Genomic DNA, 11,433 nt, shown 5'->3' on the forward strand with positions numbered 1-11,433 from the left:
CTTTATTCCACCTAACGAGAGAGACCGTGGGATATCCTGTCGCACGTCCCGCTCCCATTTACTATGAATTATCTCCATCCACCTTGATATTGACCTACCCAAACACCATTCTTTAAGGGGACACTTCTAGGGTGCCACGAGGCCGAGGATAGATCTCACGGTTTGGACAATTAAGGGAGAAACGCGAGAGATTTAAATGAAGTATCAGATACCCCAATTACCTCCTACTGAATGTTCTACCTAGGGGTTCATTAACTTAGACCATCCGGCTACTAACTTTAATCTAAGTCAGTTTAATTTACTAAAAAAAAACTCTTGTCTTTGAAATTAAACAAGTTTAAGTAGTCACATTAAACTTTTTAATGGATTGTCCTCAAATTTGCATGCATGCATCAAATCTATCTAATTCACCTTTCCAAGTAGGTTCCCAGGAAGGGGTGTTCTGTTTTCGTCACCCTAAATACCTCAACCTAGATAGAACCCGCCTTAGACGAAAGGTCCCTTATAGATAGATTTGCTATACTTTAACCTTTTATTAGTCAATTTAATCCTATTAAACTGATTAAAAGATTAAAGCCTAGGTTTCTAATCTCATTAAAACCGTGATCTTAGGTCTATCTCCACCAAGTTTTAAAACACTTTTAAAACCATGATTCAAACCTAAGTTGGCATGCATGTCTTCCTTATAGATTTTAGTTCTAATTTCCTACCTTTATACAACTAAAACCATACACATTGTCATACAATTATGTATTTATAACACTTATAAATTTAACCTATGTGTCATGCTTCATGCAATGACCATTCATTACTATACATAACTTTTATATACAAGTAACGAACCAAACAAACATGCTTCTACACACTCTTATACTATAACACTTATAATATAAAGATGATTCATGTCAATGCTTTAGGCATATATAAATATAACTCTTATATTATATCATGCATGGGCATGCTCTTACATAATTTAAATCATGTTTCTCTAAATCATAACACTTAAAATAAAGAGACGATGCATGACCAATACATAACCCAAGGTGGGATTTATTCTATATGGCATACCATATGACATATAAAATAAATATACATCCTATGTACATTCAAAAAGATTAATGGATCGGGATGAATTGCCTCAAAATCGGAAATAAAAATTCTATCTATTACGTATTCCATCGAGCAAACCGGTTCACAAGTAAACTGGGTCTTGAACCGTCCGGGCGAAGCTCCCATCATTTAGTAAACGCGGTCGGGTATACGATAATTTAGCTATAATCAAGTACCAATAACAATGCGATTAAGCATGAGGTACCCGATCGAGCGCACAAGACAAAACACGCGAGTCCTAAACGATCGTTTAAACGATGACGTTGCTGCGAAGCATGATCGTCTAGATGATCACTTACTAAGCGATAAGTATGTAGGATTGTATCAGCAATAGCGAAAGCACAAGGATCATCTAAGCACCCTAATTCACTAATTTTGGCAAACTATAAAGCATGCTCTTGTAGAAAACAAATGAGTTTCAAGACATACCTTTTGTAGAACTTCTTCAAAACTCCTTCTCCAATTGCTATCTTCTCCAAATCTTGTTGCAGATCACCTCAAGATCTTCCCCACTATTCTTTTGGTGCTCTAGATTGAGTTTTGGGACTCAAAATAAGCTTGAATCAAGGGATGAAAAAGAAATGCTCACTGCAGTAATCTTGTTGAAGAACCCTTTCTTCAACCCGAGTTTTCCCTAAAATTCTCTATAGATTGCATCACCAAATTTCACTCCAAAATCTTCATTATATCGCATATCAACATGCAAAGGAGAGAGTTGCATGAGTTGTAACTCATGCTTGGAGAAGACAAGGCAAAGTTAAATGCATTTGTGTGAGAAAGTAAAGAGATGGATAATGGAAAATCAACTTTTTCCATTTGTGTTTTGTTTTCTTATTTTCCAATTTTATCATAAAAATCAAAAATGATATTTCCAAAATATATTTTGATTTTAAATTTTGAAAAATGTAATTAATTTCATAAATTAATTTTTAAATAAAACTTAATTAATTTAATATCAAATATTAAATTAATTTTAACACATATAATTACTAATTCCCTTAATTCTAATTTGAACGATTTAAATTAACTTATCACGCTATTCTATAGCTAGTTTATTACGAGTTAGTAGGGGGACCTCGCAGACCTACAGACCATAGGCTCCAACGATCCGAGATTAATTGGCTAAACTCATTATACCAAATTAATCCCCATTTGTTAACTAATGGGTCACTCCACTAAAGCCCATAGTTGCACTCCCCTCACTGTAGATATATTATGTCCTGTCTCTTATACACATCTAGATGTGTATAAGAGACAGGTTGCACTCCCCTCACTGTAGATATATTATGTCCACATGATTTAACCATAATCAGCAAGTCGACCCTTCACAGGTTGTTCGTAATAACGGCTAGGCCAAATATTTGTTTTACCCCTGAGATTACGTCTTATTCCTCAAGTTCCTAATGATTCTCTAATGAACAACTGGTTTGCAATCCAATCACTAAACCAAACTCTCTCAACCTAGTGAGAGGGTAAGGCCCCTCGTTCAAGACTTAGATTCAGTACTTGAGAGAACAAGCTTTCTTCTATCCCTCAATCGGGTAGGCATGAACTCCATCTTGCACCCTATGTCCCCAGCTATCTATTAGGTCTTACCCCTCAAATGGACGTTTTATTGAGACGGCATTGTTGAGCCAACCCTCACCTATGCAAATCTAAGGGCAATCCCGAATAAAAAGAAGTTCATAGTTAGCTCAGGATTAAGATTGAGTTACCTAGGTCATCTAGGTGAAATAGTCAGTCTTATACAGTAAACAACGTTATAAAGTAAGAGTGACTTCTTTCTTGGTCTTGATCTTATGCAAACTCATTGCATAGGATGCCCTCATTCCTCATGTCATAATATGTACGAATTAGGATCACATCGTATGTAGCACTTTATAACTCTTTGTAAAAACTACAGAGTAGGCCGCATCCAATGGTGTTACCAGAATAAGGTACCTAACCTTACTCATGTACCATAGATCATTTTGACTATTTACTCGAACCCAATCCACTCTTATGTCTCCACATAAAGTTCAAGTACTCATACAATAGTCATGGGTCTTAGTTTATTGGATTTAGACTTTCATAAAATTTATGAAATCAATAATAAGTTTATTGATTATAGAAAATGTTTATCATTTTACAAACTGCGATCGTGTAGGAAAAAGCTAGACGATCGTTTAGCAAATCCTATGTGATCATTTAGTAAACCGCCCACATATATACGATCGTTTAGAAACTTTGAGCTATCGTGTATGCTCTGGGTTTGCTATGCGATAGGCAGTATACACAAAACGTGAGCGAATGTCTGATTCCTTGCAAAATGAAAACAATTTTCATTTTATTCTTGAGTTACGAAAACTGAATGCAACCTCCCACTATCATTCGGTTACGGAGAAAAAGTCGGGCAACAATTATCCAATAATTGTCAAAAATAAATAATAAATATAATCATATTATATTCATTAACCTATGGTTTAATATCACAACAAATGCAACATATGAACCATAGTCTTTTTCTCCTCCACTAGATATAAATCATATTTATATCATGTTCCTCCAATTAATGTATCTCATATATTATGTCAACTATATCATATATAATCGACCAATTCAATCATATCATATATAATCGAACCCCCTCTTGTCAATTTGAACACTTCAAACTGACCCAAACACTGATTCTCAACTTGAATCCATTGAGCTACCAAGGGGACCTTATGAACCTATGGCTCGAAGCTCCAACGGTACGTGAATAGCTGACTAAACTCTTTAGCCACGAGATCTACCATCATTTAACTGCCAGGCATTCCACTAAATAACGACCGATGTACTCTTCTCACCACAAATATATTTCTGTGTCCATCGGATATAACCAATCAACAGTACGATAACCCTTCACAAACGTAAGTACAACTGGGCCAATTTACCGTTTTGCCCCTGTAGTTACATCTAACTCCTTAAGTACCACTGATCCCTCTAATGAACAATACAACAAAGTGCTACTATGTGTGGACACCTCTCGGGTCATGAGAATGTGTGTGGCGCCACATCGTTCAAGCCCCGGGATCAGTCCTTAAAGAAGAAATCTATCTACTTACCCCTACTTCGAGGAAGGAGTGAATTCCATGTTGTGTAGCTAAGTTCCCAGCTCCCAAATCAGACGAATCCCCTAAGTGGTAGGTTTGAGTCGGCGATCTAGCCACTCGCACCCATACAAATCAAAGGACCACCCTCATAGGTAGGAGTTCCCAACTTACTTAGGATTGAGGTCATGTTACCTATGGTCATCCTAGTAAAGTGAAGTCTCTATCATGAACGGTGTTATATAATGAGACTATAACACTTCGTGGTCCAGTTTTATACAAATTTATTTGTATAGGACGCCCCCACTCGCATGTCTCCACATGAATAATCAGGACCAGACCATCTGTAGCAAGTCACAACACTTGTAACTATACTACAAAGCGGGTTGCATCCGTGGCGTTACCAAGATAAGGTTTTCCTCCTATATCTGTATACTACAGACCATTTTGGTTATCACTTAAGGCACGATCCACCTGTATGTCTCTACATAGATGCTTAAGTTACAAACGACAACCAAGGATCTTAGTTTATTGGTTTGTGGTAAATCAAATAAAACATCCAATGTTCATAGACAAAAGTGAACAAAATATCATATATTATACATCACAAGCGTTTGTTCAAAACGGTGTTTACAAACTACAAGACCCATCGAGAGTTTTGAGCATCATCCCCAACAGGCCCATCACATCCTTCTCAAGAGTTAAGAATGTCTTGACATAGTGGGAGGGTTGTTCATCAGCTTGAACGCTACATGGATTTAATAGAAACTCTAGACATCATACCTGATGATGGCCTAGAGGATCCATTAACCTTTAAATAGGCAATGGATGGTGTTGATAGGGAACAATGGATAAAAGCAATGGACATGGAAATGAAGTCAATGTACTTCAATTTTGTCTAGAAACTTGTAAATCAACCACATAGTGTTAAACCTGTAGGTTGTAAATGGATCTACAAGAGAAAGCGAGACCAAACTGACAAGGTGCAAACCTATAAAGCCAGACTTATGGCAAAAGATTTTACTCAAAGGGAAGGGGTTGACTATGAAGAAACATTCTCTTCTATTGCCATGATAAAATCATTTAGAATACTTTTATCCATTGTCGCATATTATGAATATGAAATATGGCAAATGGATGTCAAGACAACTTTCTTGAACGGCCATCTTGACGAAAGTATTTTCATGTTTCAATCAAAAGGGTCCATTGAATAGGGTAAAAAAACAAAAGGTTTGTAAGCTTAAAAGATCCATTTATGGGTTAAGCTTCTAGATCCTGGAATATAAATTTGATACTATTATCAAGTCTTATGGCTTTGAACAGAATGTTGACGAACCTTGTGTATACAAGAAAATAGTCAACAAAACTGTAGCTTTTCTGATCCTTTATGTTGATGATATCTTGTTCATTAGGAATGAGACAAGTTTTCTTGCTGATGTAAAGTGATGGTTAGCCTCAAAATTCCAAATAAAAGATTTGGGAAATGATCAATATGTTCTTGGGATCTAAATTTTTTGAAATCGTAAGAACAGAACCCTAGCCCTATCTCAAGCATCTTAAATTGACAAGATGTTGTCAAGGTATAATATGCAAAATTCTAAAAAGGGTATGTTGCCTTTTAGACATAGAATTCATTTGTCAAAGGAATAGTGTCTTAAGACGCCTCAAGAAGTTGAGGAAATGAAAAGAATTCCATATGCTTCAGCAGTTGAGAGTCTGATGTACGCTATGTTGTGTATACGTCTTAACATATGCTTTGTAGTAGGAATCTTTAGCAGGTTCCAATCTAACCCTGAACACATTTATTGGATTGTTGTCAAGAACATCCCCAAGTATGTTCGGAGAACAAGGGACTATATGCTTGTGTATGGGCCTAAGAATTTGATCCTTACTGGATACACTGATTTTGATTTTCAAACTAATGTAGATTCTAGGAAATCTACTTCAAGATTAGTTTTCACGAAAGCTACAGTGTGGAAAAGCATCAAACAGAGTTGTATAGCTGACTTACGATTGAAACAGAATATGTAGTTGCATGCGAAGCAACTAAAGAAGCAATATGGCTATGCAAGTTCCTATTAGATTTGGAAGTAGTTCCAAATATGCATCTGCCCATTACCCTATATTGCGACAATAGCAGTGCAGTTGCCAATTCCAAGGAACCAAGAAGTCACAAACGTGGAAAACATATCGAAAGTATCATTTCATTAGATAGATAGTACACCGAAGAGACGTGATAGTCACGAAGATAGCCTCAAAAGACAACTTTGCTGATCATTTTACAAAGGCCCTCTTGGCTAAAGTGTTTGAGGGACACCTAGTCGGACTAGCACTACGGGCATCATAATCAAGGGCAAGTGGCAGAATGACCAGAGTATTTTGGATACCTTAGGTTATTATATCTAGGGAAAATTGGAGAATGACCAGGACAAGTGGGAGATTGATGGGAATGCCCTAAACTCGCAGTTCGTAAATATTGTTAACATATTCTATGAAGGAAATCAAACACGAGGATTTCCATGAGCAGCGAAAAGATCATTCCAAATTACAATCATATATGAACTTTACAATTACAGCCATAAACAGAAACATATGGTCATGCATTAATTACAGAAATTGCAGCATGAAATACATAAGATCAAGGACAAAAGCTACACACTTTTGTAGACTCATCGCCGTGCTCCTAGATCACGAACGCTCGATCACAGCAACACAGCAACCTCGAACGTTCGTCCAACATGACCGCTACATTGCACGAACACCGCGCACTCAAACTCAGCAATCCCCTCGGTCACAAATATCCCAACAAAAAGAGTAGCCTCCATAGAACCTTGACGGTGTCAAGTTGAGTATGACACCACCAATAAGACTACCTTGGTATTCTCGGTGTGAGAATCCAGAGGGTGAGCAATGTGTGGACTTGGCTTGATCAGAAGACGAAAGAAACAAAAATCGTGTAAATAATTGAGCAAGTGGGAGATGGCAGAACCTATCATATAGGTCGATGCCCAATCGTTTAGCAAAACCTAAGCGGTCGTCTAGCAAAAGCTATGCAATCGTTTAGCTCATCGCTTAGCTAAGTGTCTATCGCCTACAAACACTCCACGATTGTTTACCTTCTCTAAGTTGTCACTTAGTAAATCCTATTCACCTGAAAACTTCCGTGAGTAATTCCGAGAGAAGAAATCTCAAATTCACAAAATTCAACATTACTAAAATTAGGAAAACATTTTTCCTTTTTATCTCACGATTACCATGAAACCACCAATAACCTCCCCCTCAATTGGTTATTAGAGAAAAAGAGTTAATTATCCAATAATTAATATTATTATAAATATAAATGAAAACTAACTTATCATATTATATTTATTACCTATAGTTTTAATATTTCATTTCATGAAACATATAAACTATAGCTCTTTTTCTAATCCATGATACTTAATGTAAATCTCATCTACATTAAACCTTCACTAGATGTATCTCATACATCATACCGATCATATCATATATAATCGAAATACCTCTTGTCAATTTGAACATTTCAAATCAACACCAAGAACTAATCCTCAACTGAATCCATTGAGCTACCAAGGGGACCTTATGGACCAGTAGCTCGAAGCTCCAACCGTACGTAAATAACTGACTAAACTCTTTAGTCACGAGATCCACCATCCGTTAACTGCCAGGCACTCCACTAAAGACCGACAGCTGAACTCTCCTTACCACAGATATATTATGTGTCCATCTTAACCAATCAACAGTGCGACAACCCTTCACAGATCGCTTGTAAGTACAGCTCGGCCAATAACCGTTATGCCCCTGTAGTTACATCTAACTCCTTAAGTACCAATAATCCCTCTAGTGAACATAAGTCATAGTCCTACTATGACTGAGTTCTCTCTTCCAAATAGAAGCTATGGCCACTGTGTTCAAGCCTTGGAATCAGCCCTTGAGAAAGCAATCTCTCTACTTATCCCTACTTCGGAAAATAAGTGAATTACATCTTGTGTATTAGTTTCGCAGCTCCCAAATAAGACAAGTCCCCAAAAAGGTAGCCATGTTGAGTTGGCAATCTGGCCACTTTCACCCATACCAATCAAAGGACTGCCCTCAAAGGCAGGAGTTCCCAAAATACCCAGGATTGATGTCGTGTTACTTGTGGTCGTTTAGGTGAGATGTAAGTCTCTAGTATCAACGGCATTATATACAGAGTCTAATCATCTCGTGGTCCGGTCTTATACAAACTCTTTATATAGAAAACCCCCCGCTCGCACGTCTCCACATAAATAGTCAAGATCTACCATTTTTAGTAGTTTACAAAACTTGCAAACCTCTACAAAGCGGGTCGTATCTGTAGTGTCATCAGGATCAGGTATCCTACCTTAATCCTTATACTACAAACCTATTTAGGTTATCACTTAAGGCATGATCCACTTGTATATCACATATACATGCTTAAGCTTACATAAGATAACTGTGGAGCTTTGTTTATTGGATATGAGTAAATGCCTATTTTATTCATCAAATAATGTGTATCGATACAAACAACGAGACTCCAGGAGAATTAGAACACCAATCCCAAGAATCTCTCACTTGTCCTAATGCCTCGGGAGACTAATGTACAATACAATAAAAATATGTACAATAAAACAATAAACTAGGGCATACCCCAGTATCATCTCTGACTTACCCTAGACAAGATGTCGCATGTCCTGCAGAACCAGACTCTCTAGGTGACCCTCGAACACTTTAGCCGTGAGAGCCTTTATAAATGGATCAGCAACGTTGTGCTCTGACACGATCTTCGTGACTATCACATCATCGTGATGCATAATCTCGCTAATCAAGTGGTATTTCTACTCTATGTGCTTACCCTGACGATGAGTCCGAGGCTCCTTCGAATTTACCGCAATCCCGCTGTTATCACAATACAGAGTGATAGGCAAATCCATGCAGAGTAATTTGAAAGGAATTTCCTCAGCCAAACAGCTTCCGTAGTTGTTTCACAAGTGCCTACATATTTGACTTCTATAGTGGAGTCTGCGATGCATCCTTGCTTGATGCTTCGCCATACTACAGCCCCTCCATGCAAAGTGAACACTGACCCTGATGCCGATTTTCAAGAATCTCTATCGGTCTGAAAGTCATAGTCTGTGTCTTGTAAGGATCAGATTCTTATCTCCATACACGAGCATGTAGTCCCTCGTTCTTCGAAGATACTTGAGGATCGTCTTGACCACCGTCCAATGATCAAATCCTGGATTGGACTGATACCGACTGACAATCCCTACTGCATAGCAAATGTTGGGTCTGGTACATAACATTGCATACATTAAGCTTCCTACAACTGAAGCATACGGAATCTGTCTCATCTCCTCAACTTCTTGAGGTGTCTTAGGACATTTATATAGTGACACATTTTTTTATTATTTTGATTCTAGAATTTCTAATTCTAGAATTTATATATTTCACGCAATTCACCCTTAGACAAAACGATTCTATGCCTGAAGGGTAATAAACCCCTCTTGGACTCCTGCATCCTGTACCTGATCAACATTTGATTGATGTACGATGCTTGAGATAGGGCTAACCGTTTGTTTTTACGATCTCGAATAATCTGGATCCCTAGAACGTACTATGCCTCACCCAAATCTTTCATTTGGAATTGGGTAACTAACCATTTCTTAATGTTAATTAAATACACTACATCATTCCCAATAAGTAGAATATCATCCACTTACATTACCAGGAAAGCTACTGAGCTGTTGTTGATCTTCTTGTAAACACAAGACTCATCCACGTGTAGATCAAAGCCAAATGATTTGACCACAGTGTCGAATCTGATGTTCCAAGAGCTAGTTGCTTGTTTCAGCCCATAAATGGACCTATTAAGCTTGTAAACTTTTTGCTCTTGAACTGGAACTATGAACCCCTCTGGTTGAGTCATATAGATAATCTTCTTAAGATTACCATTAAGAAAGGTAGCCTTGACGTCCATTTTCCATATTTCATAATCATAAAATGTGGCTATGAACAGGAGAATCCTGATAGACTTGAGCATAATAACAGGTGAGAAAGTTTCCTCATAGTCAACTCCCTCAACCTGGATATAACCCTTTGCCACGAGTTTAGCCTTAAAGGTTTGCACCTTTCCATCTACACCTCTCTTTCGCTTATAGATCCACTTATACCCAATAGGTCTTACCCGACCAGGTAGATCAACAAGCTCCCAGACGTTATTGAGGTACATGGACTCCATTTCCTAGTTCATGGCCTTAACTCATTCATCTTTGTCAAAATCCTCCATTGCTTTCTTAAAAGACAACAGATCCTCGACCCATCATTCGAAATGATGTTTTGGGCTTCAGTCAAACCCATGTAGCGATCCGGTGGGTTCATAACCCTCCCAATACGTTGAGGCAGTCTCAACTCTTGAGCTGGTTGACTAGATAATCCAACCTCAAAAACTCTTGTTGATCCGTCAACCTGTTCAAAAATTCTTGTTGAACCCTCAGTAGTCTCAGTCTCATTAGAGATCTCATGCAAAACGAGCTTACTTCGTGTCTTATGATCCCTCATGTGGTCTTCTTTCAAGAAGATAGCATTTGTAGAAACAAACACTTTGTTCTCACTCGGATGATAGAAGTATCCATCTCTCGTTTCCTTGGGGTAGCCTATAAAGAGGCAAACCTTCGAACACGATCTAACTTCTTTGGGTTAGTCACTAGTACATGTGTCGGACAACCCCAAATCCTAAAGTGGCGTAAACTATCTTTACGGCCTCTCCATAACTCAAAAGGTGTTTCAGAAACACTTTTCAACAGAACGTTGTTCAGGATATAACATGCAGTCTCCACTACAAAACCCCAAAACGAGTTTGGAAGATGAGCATAACTCATCATAGACCGAACCATGTCTAACAAGGTTCTATTTCTTCTTTCTGATACACCATTCTGCTGAGGTGTACCAGGGGCCAAGAGTTGGGACGCAATTCCATATTCTATCATATAGTTCTAGAATTGGAGGTCCAGATACTCTCCACCCCGATCAGATCGTTGTGTTTTTATCTTCTTACCTAACAAGTTTTCAACTTCAACCTTATACTCCTTGAATTTGTCAAGGGCTTCAGACTTACGTTGCATTAGATAGAGATACCCGAACCTTGAATAATCATCTATGAAAGAGATGAAGTATTCATACCCATCCTAAGCTCTAGCATTCATCATACCCCAGAGGTCTGAATGTATAAGCT

This window comes from Benincasa hispida, chromosome 3 (assembly GCF_009727055.1).
Source record: "Benincasa hispida cultivar B227 chromosome 3, ASM972705v1, whole genome shotgun sequence".
NCBI classification, from domain to species: Eukaryota; Viridiplantae; Streptophyta; class Magnoliopsida; order Cucurbitales; family Cucurbitaceae; genus Benincasa; species Benincasa hispida.